The 18,272-nt window shown below is 40.6% G+C and overlaps 1 protein-coding gene across 6 annotated transcripts in view; it reads left to right on the top strand.

Moving 5' to 3' along the window:
• The first annotated feature begins 10,523 nt into the window (after positions 1–10,523).
• The window catches only part of grin2bb (glutamate receptor, ionotropic, N-methyl D-aspartate 2B, genome duplicate b), a 114,162-nt gene continuing 106,413 nt past the window's right edge, over positions 10,524–18,272 (top strand). For 2 of the 6 annotated variants that reach the window (XM_059338910.1, XM_059338868.1), the window contains exon 1: positions 12,813–14,088. The gene's annotated coding sequence lies outside the window, so the exon portion shown is untranslated. Of the gene's footprint in view, positions 10,677–11,963; positions 12,723–12,812; positions 14,089–18,272 lie in introns of those variants that run through there. The other 4 variants (XM_059338886.1, XM_059338894.1, XM_059338901.1 and 1 more) reach the window with 4 other exon arrangements.

The raw sequence follows: 18,272 nt of genomic DNA, 5'->3' as shown, positions 1-18,272 counted from the left end.
AAATCAGCTTTGCAAATGGTTTGTGAACATATTTGATAGAAATCAACTGTTGTTCTGAGAAACACTCACTGTTAACAGAATGTTTCTTTGTTTATGATAAAACAGCCCCTTTAACTACAGTTATCATAATTTTATTTGGTGCACACAGACCACAAGAGGACCTCAGTGTCAAGCATACTGGTGCATATCTTGTTTGTTGCTTCAAATGCAGAATTGGAGGAGAATACGAGTACATGAGTAATCATGAAATCAAGCAAACCAGCAGCACTTTATTTAGTAAGGACCTTGACTAAGAGCAAAATGCTCATAAAGCCCTTTCTTAGAGAAGTCAATACTATACTGGTCAGTAATTGGTTTGAACAGGTAGGTGTTCTCACCTGCTAGGCTCTTGGCCTGCTGCACCTCCACCGGTGCCAACTATGCTAGCTGCGGGGTCATCAGCCGGGGACCACCATTCACAGATAATAATAATAATAATAATAATAATAATACATTCAATTTTTATAGCGCTTTTAAAGGTACTCAAAGTCGCTTAACATAACAGGAATTAGACAGACACAAACACAAAATGCAGAAGAAAACAGAACTAAACAGAGATGAGAGATAAGAGGTGCAGTGCTTAGTCCTGGTGATGGGGCTCAGTAGGTTGGCGTCTGAAGATGTTGGAGGAGATCTGTGAGGCATGGGGGTGCAAGGTTATTGAGGGCTTTGTAAGTGATGCGCAGGATCTTGAAGTGGATTCTGTGCTGGATAGGGAGCCAGTGAAGGTGCTGAAGGATGGGCGTGATGTGTTCTCTGGAGCGTGAGTGGGCAAACGGGCAGCTGAATTTTGGACATATTGAAGTTTTTGAAGGTTGGTGGAGGGGAGGCCGTAGAGATTGCTGTTGGAATAGTCCAGTCTGGAGGTTATAAAAGCATGAATTAGATGTTTCACCCCTTAAGCCGGAACATCTCCTGGTGGCGGGGCAGTGAACAGGGACATCTCCCAGTCACCCCCTGCAGCTAGCCTTTCTCAAGAGTTGCTCACTCCCCACGCCTTGTCCCGCCTCCTCAGCCAAAACCAGAAACTTGTCTTCTCTGCCTCCTCTGCCAGCTCCTTGGTGGCTTTATGTAGCTCCTTGCCCCTCAGCCCTAAATCTTTAAGTAGACGAGTTGTTGAGCTTCCCACAAATCCCCTGGTGCCCACCTCTACTGGGGAGAGTCATGTAGTCCAACCATTCTCCCTACATTCTGCAACCAGGTCGGTGTACTTTGCCCTCTTCCGCTCCATCCATCCCCTCGTCCTGTGGCACAGTCAGCTCCACCAGTAGCGCAGACTTCTCCTTAGTCCACAGCACCATATCTGGTTGTAGTGTGGTGCTGCAGATCCCTCCTGGGAAATGGAGCTGCCCGCCCAAGTCCACTTCCATTCTTCAATACACACCTAGCAACAGGAGGGTGGGTGCTGATCTCCTCCTGGCAGTTTCCCCTGCTTCCCCTTCTCTCAGGAACTGGGTCCACTGCTGTATGCCAGGCTGGCTTCCATTACTCGCCCCTTGCCTTCTCTTCTCCACCACCTCTGCCAGTTTCCTTAGCACCTGATCATGCCGCCATCTGAACCTGCCCTGAGATAGCGCCGTCTTGCATCCTGATAGGGTGTGTTGTAGGGAAGCACTGATGGTCCCACAGAGGTCGCAGGCCTGCTCAGTGCCCAGCCACTGTTGGAGGTTCTGTGGGGAGGGCAGAGTATTATAGAGCCCTGAGGAGGAGACTGAGTTGGGTCTGTGGCAGTTTCCAGAAGTCTCCCCAGCTTACCACCCGACCCACAACCCCCTCCCACGTCGTCCAGCATCCCTGCTGCCCTTGAGCCACTGCCTTGGCCCTGTACTCCTCCTCAGACATCTTGGCCACTTCAGAGATCACAAGGTCCTTCCTCTCCTTTCTGTTAGCCCTGGACCACATCATGGGTGGGTCTCCTCATCCAAGGTCAGCATGGCATGTCTGGACCCTGCCCACCACCTCCTGGTGCTGCAGCCTGCTCACTGCCTTCTGCACCTCCTCCTCAGCCCTCCATTTCCTCCCAGTCACCCCGTGGGCTTTCATGTCCCCCACCGTCTCATCTGCAGAGTCCCTCAGCTCCATCACCAGCCTTGCTTTCTCCTGCCTGTACCCTATGGTGATCCATTTCAGGGGAAGCTGGAGAATGTTGTTTCCATACAGGCTGGCCGATGAATGGCACCTTGGGAGCCCTAGCCACTTGCGGACGAACAAGCTGGCTTTTGCTTCCATCTTGCTTACAGCCGACGAGGTGACCTCGCACAGCTTTAGCGGCCACATTACCCTTGGGTACAGTGTGAAGTTGTAACATCAGACCTTGTACTTCCCAGGCAACTGGCTTGAATGGATTTTAGCTAGGCCTGCTGAGAGCTGCTGCAGTGTGGTCTTTCCCATCTCCTTGTCTGAGAGGCTAGATGTATATTGTCTCCCCAGACTCCGAATGGGCTGATCAGCAATGAGTAGAATGTTTTCTCCGGCAATGGTAAATGTGACCCTGTGGCAGGGACAGGCTCCTTGACTTCCTTGCTTTGAACTTCATCCTGGCCCAGGCGATCAACTCATCAAGCCTCTTCATGAGCCTGGATGTGCATGGGGCAGTTTGGAGCAAGCATTTGATGTCATCCATGTAACTCCTTAGTGGGGGGAGCTTTCCGTCCTATAGGTAGGCGGGCTCCACGACCACTTGTCCCGCTCGAATCAGGATGACTTCAAAGGCTGTGATGAAGAGGATGGGGGAGAGAGAACATCACATCGTGATCCCAACTTCCAGCTGCTGCCAAACGGTGGTGGAATTGGGCAACATGAAGCACATGTGCAAGTCCTGGAAGTAGCTCGTCACCATGGCCCTGATGTTCTATGGGATGTAATAGAAGTCCAGGGTGAATGCAATGAGGCTGTGTGGCACTGACCCATAGGCATTAGCTAGATCTAGCCACACAACATGCAGGTCTTTCTTTTCCCTCTTGGCAGACTGGATCTGCTCCCAGATCACGGTGGCATGTTCCACACACCCAGGGAAACCTGGGATCCCGACCTTCTGGCAGCTGGTATCAATATAGCCATTCTCCATCAAGTAGGAAGTCATTCTTCTCGCCATCACAGAAAAGAAAATTTTCCCCTCAACATTCATTATGGCTATGCTTCTGAACTGTTCGATGGTCTTGGAGTTCTGTTCTTTTGGGATGAACACTGCCACTGCTCTCTGCCACTGTGAGGGGATGGTCTGCTTGGTCCAAGCTATCCTCATCAGGGTCCATAGAAGCTGCAACACCCATGGGCAGTTTTTATATAGCTTGTATGGTATCCCATTCAGACCTGGAGCAGATGCTGATCTTGCCCACCACACTAAACACTTGACCTCAGAAAGCTTGGGTGGTGATGCATCGAAGAGCACTGATGGTTCTTCTGGCTTTGGCACATAGCCTGGTGGGCCCAGAGGCTCATTCCTTGCAGGATCGCTATATTGACCATGGATGTGGTCCTCCAGGTCTACCTTGGAAATCCCACAGGACTTTCAGGCCCTCTCTTTCTGCTTCCTCTGCTTTCCTCCAGCGCCTACAAAGCTGCCTTCTGTCTGAAACCAGATCTTCTATCTCCTTTTCCCTTCTTCCCTTCCTTCTTTCACCTGCCTTCCTGCCCGTCATCTCGCCATACCTGCTGCTACACTCCTCGTAAAGAATCTCTCCAACCAGGTTGAGCTGGGCCTCCACTGTGCCTTGCAGCGTCTTCTGCAGCAGCTCACTGAGTGACTCATCCAGCTTCCTCCACTCCGCTGTCTCGTTGGTCTTTGGCCACTTGATCCTACTTTTCTGCCTCGGCTCGTTCAGGCTTTTGGCTTTATGGCTTGACTCAGTTCTTGGGTTGTTTAGGGGTGCTTCATGGGTCACCTCCTGGGGGTCATCCACATTCCTTGTCTCATCCTGTCCTGCCTCTGCAATGGATACATGGAAATCAATTTAACCATAACAAATAGATCTGACTTTTACAGTCAACATTCTAGTGGATGAACAGAGATAAAACTGCAGTCAGAGATATTCCAAAAATGCATCTACAGAAAGATTTACTGGGTCACCCAAAAGCAAAAGGACCATTCATCTTGATGTTATGAATGTGCACAGCAACTATGTATTCATGGCCAACAGGTCAGAAGATAAAATCCTTTGAAAAGTAAATGGCAGCCCTGAATATACCGCTAGCAGAGAATCAAAAGGCTTCTTTATCCTCAAGAGCTTGAAGAGCAAAAAAAACATGTTCAACTGACAGTTCGAACTGATGGTGGTTGCAAGAGCAACAACATTGTGTCCCAACATGTTAAATGGAGTGCATCCAAATCGCTTTACACTACACACATATATTTTGATTTCCAAAAAAGAGGACAATCGGCACAGCCTCGAGACACAAATTCAGACAGGCTTCTCGGAGGTTGATGAACATGCTTTATTATGCTTCAATGGTGCAAAATTAACTTCTGTAATAAAATAAAATGAAATCTGTAAAAACTTGTAACAAAATAATAACTCTCGTAGAATCTTTTCAAATAAATGAATAAATAATATGAAATAATGTTCTAAATATGAACTTTTCTGTTAGAAAATCTAGCTTCAACAATATATCTCTTAATAACTGCAATAAGATAAATAATATCTATACATATAATCTATACTTTTCATCTTTAGTTGTCTTTGAGCTTTGAGATCTCCAGCACCTTTATTAGACACTGAGACATATGTGCCAGCATTGCACAGGGTGCACTCCGCCTCCCACCTGTCCCGACCGGTACGGTATGTCGGAAATTTTTTTTGCAGTTCATCTGTGAAGCTGCACTTACGTTTCGGCATTTCCCGTGAAATGTTGCTCCGCTGTTCGATCTGCCCTCTGTCTGCTCTGCTCTCTGTCTCTCTCTGTGTGTGTGCACGGTGCTGCCCTGCCAACAAGGCAGCCTCTTGGTAATTATGTCTCGCAAAATTGTGTGCAAAGCACCGGTCAATTTACGTGCATGTGTACTGGTCCTATGAAAAACAGTGAACACCGGACATTTTCGTGAATTTATAAAACCCGGCCGGACACCCCGGACAGGACGTAAAAAGTGGACATGTCCGGGCAAAAGAGGACGCTTGGTCACCCTACACTACGCTCATTCACCGGGGCCGGGGTCAGCCTTGGTCCCCTAATGGGTCAAAAGTCCATGTTTCATGCGAGTAGAGCTCCACCGCGAGTGAGCATGGGGGAGAGAGAGAGAGTGTTGTTCTGCAAGTTGCTGTTGTGTTTTACTTGCGCGCGCCTGCCTCTGCTTCACTGCTGTTGCTGAATATGTGCGAGAAGATCAAACAAGTGCGCGCGGCAGTTGAAATCTGCGCACGTGACACAAAATAATTTATGCGCACAGATGTGTTATTGCTCGCGCGACTTGATGACTCAAATATGACGGCATACCTGCCGCCATTGGGAATTCATTCACACACGCAGCATTGGGAGCAATTTGGGGGTTCAGTATCTTGCTCAAGGATACTTCAGCATGTAGGCTGCCATGGTCAGGTACCGAATCACCAACCTTCCGATCAGTATGTGACCGCTGTACCAATTGAGCCACAGCTGCCCCAGGATGTGAATATGGAGACACATTGCCCAGAGGTCTATGAAACAGGTGGTAAGATTATCCATGGAGGGGTAAATGAAGCTAACTGCACAGCCCCCAAAGAAACAAGGCAGAAACGGGATGCCAGAGTATCTGGTTAAGAAATACTGGAGGAAGATTGGGCTTTGGGGAAGTTGGGAAGAGGGGAAATTGCATAGAGAGCTAAGAAAATCAGGCTGCCACAAAAAACTGAGAGAGACAGACTGTGGTGAGACTAAAGATTATAGCAACAGAAACTGAAGCAGGCTCTGACAGAAAGTAATCCAGACACTGATTATAGTACAGGAAGAGCTACAGGATCTAACTGACAGCAAGACTAAGGTTCTGAGGGGTTGAAAGACCAGAGGATCTGAGTTGGTAGGTAACAGAACAATTCAGTTATTGAAAAGTTGAAGTACATTAGAGCAATGTGTCTGCAGCAAAGTAGATTAAACTGGGAAGCAAGGGAGGTAGACCACCTGGATGACTGTCTGGGCCACATCTAGTTGACTGTATGACCAGCTGGATGACTGAAGGCCTGCAGTAAAGCTCTGCCATCACTGGGAGAGAGACCTGGATCCAGGAATGCTGCATCAATGTAAGCCCTGGACGATGACACGGCATGAGCTCACTAATGATGTCTGCTGGTAATCAGGTTGTCATTCCTGCTGATCCACTGGAAAATTGAATGGTTCACAAATCTGACTTAATGGAGTGTGACTTCAGGTTTATGCTGAAAAGTCTTTGAACTCCACTTCAAGTGGACCTTATGCAAAGACTCTGTTGCACAGGTGACTGTGAGGAGCCTGAAGGTTGTCAATCCCTGCAATAACACCAAACCTAATAGTGATGGATGCTAACAGTAAAAGAGAGAGACTTTTTGGGCTTGACTAGATCAGAAGACTCCTTCAGCTAAAAGCAGGAAGACACGAAGAAAGCAGGTTTTGTGGTTGTGAAAGAAAAAGCTCCTTTTGCTTCTGACAAACCATCAGACGACTCATGAATGGTGTATAGACCAGGTTTTATCCAAAACATGCTCCAATAATTGAGGTATCACACTGCTAAACCCACAAGATTTTCTTCCAGCGAGCTTAAAGGTCACACCATCTATTCTGTCATCTTCTATTGTCAAACTTTAGATTTGAGAGTAGCGATGCAGATTCTGCCCTGCTTATGGAAATGTGGACCTACTCTTTAATCTTGCAGGAAGATGCGAGTCATGGGAGTTTGTCCATCCAGTCATTCTGTCCCTGTGGTCTATGACTGTGTCCCTTAGGTGGGTTTAAAATGTAATTGTATGTACTGCTAATGAGGAACTGAGGGTAAAGATTATTCTTCCTAAAAAAAAAAATACAGTGTCACTTTTAATGGTTAAGTTAATTAACTCCACGTTTTGAGTCAGTATTAGATGAATTCAGCAACTATATGCTGAACTGTTTGATTGGCACCTTCCTAATAGAAAAAGCCATAGGGGGTTAATGGGTATATTAGTATGTAGTAGAGGTGGAAATTACAATGAATCAAAATGTTCTGTTCAGTTTAGATCAGAAATTAGTCATCTACTTTGTGGTTCATTCAGTTTTTCTCATTAACTCTGCATTTGCACCACCATTCATATGTACTTAGGAACATACACTTGCACAACAGCTTATAAATCTGTTAACCTCTGAAATCTTGGGCTATTATGTGCGTTAAAAAAATCTGTTAAAATTTTTTTACCATGCCATGTTGGTATCAGTTTTTTCAGTGCAACCTCACCCATATGTCCTGATAATTAATTTTTAACTTTGACTTACTTGATTAAATTTTGAATCCAAAAGAAACAAAGGAAAACAAAATCTGATCTTGAAAATTATGTTTCACACACAGAAATGTATATGTTGCAAATATGAATACAGGTTGCAAATATAAATATATAAGCTGTAAAATGAGGATAATATCTAGTTCTATATTTTTATACTAAATATATTTGACATTATCTCCGGTTTTACTTGGCCGAATATCATCAAAAAAAAATCTGGTGTGGAGTTTCAAGCCAGAACTTAAAGGGAAGCTGATGGCAAGGCTCGACGTCGCTTCATTTTTATGTCTTCACGTCATGTGGTCTTCAGTCCGGCAGTAAGTTCAGTGTGTTGCTGGTTCAAGCAGTGACTTTCATTCGAGTATTTAAATCTAAGTTTATACAAGAACTGTTCAGAAGTAGCTCAGCAGTCACAGATTTAGTACATGTACTGAGCACCTCTAGTACCAAGGAGGTAATGTTTTCCGTTCAGGTTGTTACCTTGTCAAAGACAATGAATTATCAGTTTGATTTGTTTGTCTATTTGTCAGCAGGATGACTAAAAATACTGCCCCAATTTTCATAAGACCCATGTAGCATGGGCCAAGGAAGAACCCACAAAATTTTGGAGCAGATCTGAATCACAATGCAGATACATGATATTGCAAGATAGGGCGTTTGGCCTGGGTGGAGGTCTGTGCTATCCGGGTGCCCTTCAAGAAATGTAACCATTTCCAAGCAGGACATTTTACAGTTGAAAAGTCAATGACACTAGCTGTTTCTGCATTGCCTCAAAACCACAGTGTACCACACATAGCCTACACTGTCACTGATATCTGCGATATTGGTAATGCAATGGCCTGCCAGTGTTATTGGTCTAGAATGTAATTATTAGGCAGATAAAATTATGTAATTAATTATGATAATTATTATAAAAATAATAATTATGATTCTAATGATTAATTCCCTAAAATGCTCTGTCCATCTTTGATGTTGTTCTTCCTTGGTGGTAAGGAGTCGTCCCTGTTTATCACAGATCTGTGTGTTCGTCTGTTTAAACTTTCCAGCCAGTTTCTTGGTGGTCATGTAGAGGTCCTTGAGGGAAGTGTGATAGCTGTGGACGGTGGGACAGAGGAAGATGTGAAGTCAAGAATAGGGAAGGCAAGAACAACATTCAATATACTAAATAAGATCTGGAAAACTAAAAACATCTCACTCTATACAAAGCTCAAAATCTTCAACTCCAACGTCAAATCTGTACTGCTATATGGATCAGAAACCTGGAGGACCACCAATACCATCACCAATAAATTGCAAACTTTCATCAACCACTGCCTTAGACGCATCCTCAGGATCTTCTGGCCAAACCGTATCAGTAACACCAACCTGTGGGAACGCACCAATCAAGAGCCAGTAGAGATACAACTGATAAGGAGAAAGTGGAGCTGGATAGGACACACACTAAGAAAAAGCAAAACGGCAATAACCAAACAGGCACTAACATGGAACCCACAAGGCAAACGGTGCAGAGGGAGGCCCAAAAACACCTGGAGAAGGAGCACAGAGCTAGATGTGAAAAAGAAGGGACTGACGTGGAAACAGCTGGAGAGGATGGCACAAGACAGACGGGGTTGGAAATTCATCAATAGCCTATGTTCCGAAAGGAACACAAAGGCCTAAGTAAGTAAAAAGTAATGATTAATTCTATTTTATTTATTTATTTGAAATAAGGTTTTGCTTTTCATAGCAATTGTACGGGAGCGTATAGATGTTCCCCGGGTCCTATGTTCCCCTCTTTGTATGAGACTGAAGAACATAGGACCCTTTTTCCGCGCTTTTCCCAAAAAGGGTCCTATGTTCCCCGGTGTGATACTTTTTCCACCGTTACCGCCAAATTCCATGGCAAATAGATCTTTTTTCTAAAAAAAGACTCCTATGTTCCTCGAGCGGGGAAACCTTTAAGATTTCATGTGACAATCTAACTTAACTTATTGACCGTTTGAAGCCCAATTTCTAAATTATTTTATTATTTCATTTTCTATCATTTTGATTTAAATAAAATATTTATAAAATATTTTATGAATGTATTAATCGATTGTAACTGAATTCTTGTATGTATTCTGGTTTCATGCCTCACAGAAACATATTAATGTAAGCTAGCTAACATACGTTGCGAAGGTAACGTTTTCGGCGGCAGCAGGTGCGTTCACTGTCACTTTCCTCTCGTCAACATGTTCGCGGGACTAGACGGAAATATTCACTGCGGTCAAGTGAGCCGTTATTCGCCTCTCCGTAGTCAAACCAGCCGTCCCGATATAATGTAGTGCGCCCGTATTGTGATATTTACGGTAAATTCATTGAAACTGCTCCAAGCGAGCTGACATGAAAGATAAACACTTTACTTTTTTTTCAGTATAAAACTCTTACCCGCAGAGAGGAGGTGAAGTAGGCTATTAACTTTACATCAACACACCACGTGAAATAATCAAATTCCGTCGTACAGTGTGTGTTACACAACCAGGCCCAAAAATCATTTAAATATGGAAATAAGATTAATTGCATGATATACACAGAACTGTCCACTGTGGATTTTTTTAATAAAACGCCTTTAGATATAGACTGTACAGTAAAATATTACATTATAATAAAATTAATTAAAATTAAACTGTCTGTTTCCAGTCACAGTTTCCACTGCAGGTACATTCTCACAAATTTACAGGGCCTTGAATATTTACTGTACAGTAAAATATTCAACTCTTTCCCACAGTGGTAATTCATAATAAAATGCACTTGAATATTTTACTGTACAGTAAATATTCAAGTACATTTTATTATGAATTTCAACAGTGGGTAAGAGTTTTATACTGAAAAAAGTGAGAAAGAATGAAAAGTGTGAAAGTGTTTATCCTTCATGCCAGCTCGCTTGGAACAGTTTCAATAAATTTACCTCAAATATCACAATACACAGTTAAAAAGTTAAAAAGTTAAAAGTTAAAGTTAAGTTAAAGTTAAGTTAAAAATCACAGTAGTACATTATACAGGGACCATACAGTCTATGATAGGGACGCCTGGCTTTACTACGGAGAAGCGAATGACGTTTCGGCGGCAGCAGGTGCGTCGACTGTCAATATGTTCGCGGGACTACATAGAATATTTCCATCATTTTGTCATGTGTTTTGTTAAAATTTGGACCATACTGACTGTCCCACAGACCTGCAGCCCTCATTCAACACCATGAACAACACAGTAAGTCTATTCTGCGGACATTTGTGGGAAGTTAGTAGTGTTAGCTAACTAAGCTAATTACTAACGTAAATAGTTAATGTTAGCTAAGTGAGCTAGTAACGGAAACAGCTAACGTTGACTGTGGTGTACAAACTAATTTCTTTTGAACAAATTTGCCAAACTCCGTGACCTCATAGAACATTTTATTTAATTAAGGAATGGGCCATTTCGGAATTTCAACTATAGGTTAATGTTAAATTGCCACTACGAAAGCTTTACGTTATTTTAATATCACCTATTACATATAACGTTTTTGCACAATTACAATAAATGAGTCGACTTGAACATAAAGCAGTATTTCATTGTTATTGCTTCTCAAGGTGTAGTAAAAAACAACAATAACAACTGTATGCGCTGTTGGGTTGTTTAATTAAAAGAAATAATATTTTAGAGACTCATATGTTTTGTATATGGAATTACCTGTCACATAAAAACTTGAGGGAATTGCAAGTGGCCCAAAACTGTACTGAGGTATTTTTAATCTAAATATAAAAAAATTGTGCATAAGAAACAACAGTAAATATGCTATACATACGTTAATTTAAATGTATTCAGTCGAGATTTCATGGGGGAAAAAACCCATATTTAAAAAAAAAAAAAACTTTTTTCTTAAGTAGATAATGTTCATGAAAAAAACGTTGCATATAGAATAGTTTAATTAAATTAGTTGGCCTATATATATAGCCCCATGATCCAGATTATTATTGTGTTTAAAAAATATCTTGAAGGTTAAAAGAGTAACCAGAGATTTCTTTTTACAGTATTTCAACAAAAGGTCCAAGAAATATCAATGTCTGTTACCTTGGCAATAAGACATAAAGCAGGGTATATTTAATGAGAAATACGGAAATGTAATTGCTTTGAAATACAGAACTTAAGGTAATAGTAGTACACAACAAAGCAGGAGGCATTACAGTGACATAATAACGTCATTACTTTTAAAATCACCTTTAAAAATGTTTATGTAAATGGATAATCTCAAATTAATACTCACAGTTGAGCATTTTATTTCTGAGCATAGTGTAACAACAGAGGGAGCCATTGCTTTCTTTGTAAAAACAGTTTTCTTGACAATTGTTGCAGCAGTCCTTCTTTACTGTAGCATCTCTCTGATTCAAAATCCTATAGAGGGACCCACCTCCACATCTCTCTCTCTCCCTCTCTCTCTCTCTCTCCCTCCGTCTCTCTCTCTCTGAGGGGGAGGAGAGTGAGGAGAGCGAGTGAGTGCAGTTTGAGTTGTGCTCTGCGCTCTCTGCCAGCCAGAGGTGTGTTTCGGCTCCACTCTCTGTATCTCTGGGTAGCAGCGCCCCACTGTGCAGCCAGCCTGAGTGCCATGTCTAACAGCTGTGTTGGCAAAGGGTTACAGCTCATCTGAAGGAGAAGGTAGCACCTTGCTTTGAGGAGGACAGAAGATAAAAGAAGACTGACCAGTTGCAGAGAGAGAGAGAGAGAGAGGGGGGATATAACTGAGAATCCCCCCCTCGCCTCACTAAACAGAGCAAAAACGGAAGGCTTTGGAGTATTCAATTTTTTCTTTCGTTTTATATTTTTCTTATTCCTCATCGCGGTGCTGGGAGGTGCTTCATCTTTTCATATAGTCTCTCTCTCTGTCATTTGCCTCCTCATCTATTTCTCCATCTACCTGGTGTATAATTTCCTCTATTTATGAGTGAGAGAAAAGAGGAAGGAGGGAGGAGTTTTGTTTTAATTTTTGTCCTTTCTTTCCTCCTCTCCACTCTTCCCTCCCTTTTACCAAATCATATCATACCTGTCAGTCCCTCCTTGCCATTTCATTTCTAGCTGCTGCCACCAGTTCATTACCCCCCATCCTACGCCTCTCTCTGTCTCTAAACTCTGATGTTATATGAACTTGGATGAATTTTCTTCAAAGACAACTAAAAAACTCCTCATGAATGACTCTTTTTTTCCCTTTTCCTTCTCTTTTGGTCCCTCCACACCCATTTTCTTTGCATCACACTCTTGCGGGATTCTTAAATGTTACTCTAGGTAGGTTAACTATCGTTTAGTGTCTGTCCATCTGTCTGTCTGTGTGTATTTGTGTGTGCTTTACGTATACATAAAACACACATTAACACACACATGCACTCGCACACTAAACTATGCCTAAAACAACAGTGTTCAGTGAGTCGATATCGGTCTGGTCTCGCACCGTTTTCACACCCTCCTCCTCATCTGTTCTCATCTAATTATTGTCTTTGAGAAACCTTTTTTTATATGTTCACATGTCACTTCCCCTTTTCCATTTAATAAAGATACCAATTTGTTTTGCAACCTGTTGTGAATTAACAAGGGAATCAAAATTGAGTTCAGTCCTGTGGGAGAATGAGATTCATTTATTGGCACTCTGGCATCCTTTTATGTTTGATTATTAATCTGGCAAAGTTGGAATGTTCAGTCTAAATGAAACGATACTCATTCATTGAGCTGCATTCAAAGTCCGGAGCTAATGGCCATTTCAGGTCATTGAGAGTGTATCCCATTTCATTCTTTGATTTGTGCTTATTTTCATTCTGCCAGTCCATCAGCAGCCATTAGTCCTCATACAACCCTCCCCACACACACAAACAAACACAGTCATAAAACCTTAATTATGCTCCTTTTTTAGCATCCAAATATCTTTCAGAATTTAATTCTCGTGCCTCTGCATGTTTTCAATTTCCACCTTCCCTCGCTTCGATTGGTTTTCATCCAGAACTGGCCATTTTTCATTCCTGAAGCTTCCCCCCCTTCACTTGTCTTCATTCTCATCCTCTGTCAGGCAAGAGAGACCGGTTGGCATTAGTTGGATGTTGAACAGTGGATTAAGTGGGTAATGCCTTGCGGTGGATTTGAGGTGTAAAAAAAAGACGGTGTGCAGGTTGTAAGATAGAGACAGACTGATAGACAGATCCAAATAGATATAGAACTTAATATCCCATCTCATCACTACCTTTCTCTTCCCCTCTGTCACATTGCCCTTCTTTCTTTACTTTTGTGTTTGATGCTTCGTTTCTTCTTGTCACTGCCACACCTTTTTGGGAGCACTGTTTTAAAGCATTACCACTGCTAGACTGTAAGTTTTTAGCCTATATTTCGATTGGACATCTACCTGCTCTCAACCTTAAGGTGAAAAAATTAGTAGGGTAGGCCCAAGCCACTTTAGTCTCCTTTTCCCCCCTTTTTCTTGTGGACTGATAAAGGGGCTTAATAAATCCGTCTTTCTTGATTGTTCTGAGAGTGGGATGTCGTCATGAAGGAATATGAAGGACCACTTGTTTTGCTCTGTCTTTGCTTTTGTGTCTCAACTCTGCTCCTCTGTAAAACATCTCCACTACAGTCTATAAATTATGTGTTACAGAAAAGAGTTAATTAGGTGAGTAGTGAATTAATATAGCACCCACTTTTCTTCGCAACTGAGTGTATGCACATGCATGAACAGCAGGTGTGTGCACTGAATGTGTGTGTGTGTGTGTGTGTGTGTGTGTGTGAGAGAGAGAGTATAGCTTGTGAATGTCTGCATGATACTGATGGAAATGTATTCTGCATGAACTTTAATCACCAGGTACTGTGTGACGGGTATTTCTATATTTTCCACCACATTTGCTTGTGCTGCTAAACCTTTCTTCAGCCCGCTGTGACTAATTGGTTGTTTATCAGACCATGCCTTTGATCTTTATCCATTTTCTATACATGTACTGTTATATCTCTAAGAATTTCACGCATTATCACTTCTCTCAGTAGTGATTTGGAACAACAGAGACGTCTCACTCAGTGGCATTTGTAATTCATGGCAGAAACCAGCTCGAAATACTTTGTTAATTTGCTTAAATCTCTCTTCATCAGCTTACATCAGTTGACTCACTCAATTAGTCCAGTGCAATGTGCAGGTGCATGCTTTCACATGCCTTCATTCGAGCCCCTCTTCCTCTCCTTATTGTGCTTTTGAGTTGGTTGAGGTTTGTTAAGCAATGCTTTGTTGATGCCCTCCTCCTCTTCCTCCTCCTACTCCTCCTCCTCCTCCATTACATTTCTTCTTGTTTCCTGCTCGATGGATCTGCTACAGATCTCTAAAAATGACTAGATCTCTGGAGATGAATCAAAGATCTAATGTGACTCATACACCAGTTTTTACAGTATCAGACTCTTCAGCATGACCTTAATGAGCACACTGTACACTATAGATGACATACGAGGCTTTATGTCTCAGAGTGCATCATCTGTTAGATAACCGATCCAATGCTGTGTTAGCTTTTTTACAACCACATGTCTTAATTATTATTATTACGTTATTATGTTAATTAACTAGCTCATGCGCTAAATAGGAAATTAACAATGGCATAATTATTCCAAAGATGAGCACACATAATAAGAAAAAAACCCTCTTAGCTATTCATACATAAAAAGCAAATCATTTTCTAAACTGATGATGAATTCAGTCAGTATGTTTTGCCTGCACTAAAATCTTTGTTAATAAAGGGATTCCCTTCAGTCAGGAACTGACCTTAAAGACTTAAAGTTTTTAACTTTGTTTACAGATCCATATGCTTGTTTTTTTATATTCTAAAAGACATATCATGAGCTAAATAACCACCAACAACATGGCTGAGTTTTTCCTGCCTTGTAACTACATTGCACCAATGACAGTCTCTAAAACATTGAGCTACTGTATAGCATTGAGCTATGGCGAAATGAGAGGTATCAGAGGAGAAGCCAGGTGTAGCTACATATCGGTGATTGTTGAACTGAAGTTCATAGATCCACCCCAGTAACTTTTAGCTGCCTGCTGTTCAAAGAAAAAATAAATCTTTTTACATGGAAAAAAACATGTTAAACTTAATATTTACTATATTTATTATAGCAGTCTTTATACATACTTTAAAACATGTCTGCAGGAGGACTTTAACAACACAAAATACTTAAGTGTCATGAGATATTTTACAGTCACTTCGTATTTAGAGATTTGCAATCTTAAAACACAACAAGGGTCTTCTGGTGGCTTCCTCTTAAATATCCTCCATTAACAAAGTGTAAGAGAAGGCCTCTGCCCTAAAAGTTTCAAGTTGATTTTAACGCATCGTCCTTAAACCCAAACAGACTAAATGATTTAGGACATCTTTTAAAAGAGTGTTTTGATGTTGCTTCGCTGTGAGCACACAGTAGTTTAAAATATAAAGGCTTAGAAGGGCGTGCTCACCTCTTGGGTTTCAGGCTAATGAAGGATTTATGTTCAAAAGAAGAGGCATTAAGACTGTGCTAAGATTGTGGAGATCTTTAGATACTAAGCACATGTTAGCTGACTTCACATTAAAACAGTGGTGTTTGTAAAGCAAATGAAAAGTTGTACTGACCAGAAAAATTAAGGGGTTTATTTGTTTTAGTTGGATGAAAAATGTATTTTGACACTTATTTTGGCATCTTGATAAGGGAGGGAAGAAACACAGATGCACACATTAAAACATTTGCTTCAGTGAAAATGTCTCTCTGCAATAGGTATCAAATAACATTATTAAAAATTTTGAAAAGCTGTTGATTCATAACCTAGCGAGGGAACTAAACAAACAAACAAGACTTATTCAGTTGTTTTCTGCTCAGGTTTATTTAAGGAAATACAGTATTATGAGTCAAGCTATCGCTGTCATTTTAATACTACTGTGCGAGTCAGAGATAATTAGACTTTGAAGGAGTCAGACAGAAAGATGGATTTTTGTAAATAAAATTTGTTGAATGAATAATTCATTACACTGCCAGAGAGGATTAAAATTCTACACATGCAGATATCCTCTGACAATTTTCCTAAGGCTAAATTGTGTATACCTACATATCCGACTTCCTCAAAACACACAGATAAACACTCACACACACGTTTTCAGATACAAACATATCCCTGTGAGCATATACATGGTAAAAGAAAAACTCGCTTCATCCGGTGAAGACTTAAAGGATGAACATTAGACTAAAAAAAATAACATTACTGTGGCTGCAGCTCATCATTTCCATTATTGTTAATCTGATGATTGCTTTCTCAGTAAGTAATCGTTTGGTCTATAAAATATAAAAAAGTCTAAGGTGATGTCTTAAAATGCCTTCTTTTGTCCTACCAACTGTCCAGAACCTGAAAACTAAACAGACTATTGTAGAAGACACCAGCAAATACTCACCTTTGAGAAAATGGAACCAGAAATATATGGAAAAATTATCAAAATAGTTGCTGATTAATTTTCTACAGATTAAGTAATCAATTAATTGTCTCATCGTTTTAGCTCTGTTAGATTTAAAGGGAAAACCTATATGCAGCCGATATAGTAAGTAAATAAATAAATAAATAAATAATAATAATAATAATAATAATAATAATAATAATAATAATAATAATAATAATAATAATAATAATAATTGAAGACCATTTCTATGTTGGTTGTGCACTGGCTTTGCACTCTTTGCAAAGGTATGCAGAAGGCTACTTTCTTAAACAAAGAACTTTATTATTAGCCTACTATCAATAAAAGCACAAGCATTGATTAAAATATACATGTTTAATCATCTTGCATGTCAAACTTTGTGAGATGACAAAAGAGAAAAAAGCAGGGAAACACTTTTTGCAGTAATGCATAATATAAACACATTCATGTGCAAGGAATCTGTGAAAGTAAGTAAATAAAGTTGTTTTTTTTAAATTACAGATAAACATTAGGCGAAGGCAGTAGATACAATTTGTCACAGTATATTAAGGGGTGGGAATCACCAAAGGCACCACGATGCAATATTTTTCATTATACTTAAGTCACGATTTAATATTATAGCGATACATTACAATTTATTACCTTTTTTAAATGCATATTGTGTCCCCAAAATGAAAACTTTCAACATCTGTTTTATCTAATTGGATAAAGTTTTCACTCTATTTATCTAATTTTTGCTGCAGCAAAACTGGGATTATCAATCAGACAGACTGACCAACACTGTCTGGAAAATCTGTGACCATTTTGCATGCACCTGCCAAACTGAGCTGTTTGTATTACAGTCTACATAGTCCAAATCACAAAAACTATAAAACTTTAGTTTAATTTAGTTGTTTTTTTTTTTTGTTTAATTTGGATTTTCAACATTATCAATTTATTTAATAAAATGTGATACTTGGCGTCTGGGTATGGAAACATCATTGCCAATCAAAATATTGTGATACGATGCTGTATCGTTTTTTTCTCCCATCCATTTCACTGTGTATGGGATTATTTATTGTGACAGTGAAATTTATATTTTGTGAAAAAGGTGAACTGTCTGGAAAGTTAAATTGAGAAACAGTTGATTAATGATAAAATACCCAGAAAAAGTCTGTCAATTTTAGGTAAATCCAGAAAATGAACTATGTCACAAATCAAGGTACTTAATCACACTGATGCAGCCATCAAAAGCCTTTAAAAGGCAAGGATAAGGGATAAATAAAATAATTTTTGGTCAATAATAATTGACCATAACGCAGTTCTTTTCTTCAAATTGCAACAAGTGACCCAATATAATTAACCATAGACATTTAGGAGGAATTTGATATGAACAGTA

Source organism: Centropristis striata, chromosome 1, assembly GCF_030273125.1.
Source record: "Centropristis striata isolate RG_2023a ecotype Rhode Island chromosome 1, C.striata_1.0, whole genome shotgun sequence".
Lineage (NCBI taxonomy): Eukaryota > Metazoa > Chordata > Actinopteri > Perciformes > Serranidae > Centropristis > Centropristis striata.
The sequence above is the reverse complement of the archived record's forward strand: the minus strand, read 5'-3'. Positions and strand labels throughout refer to the sequence as shown.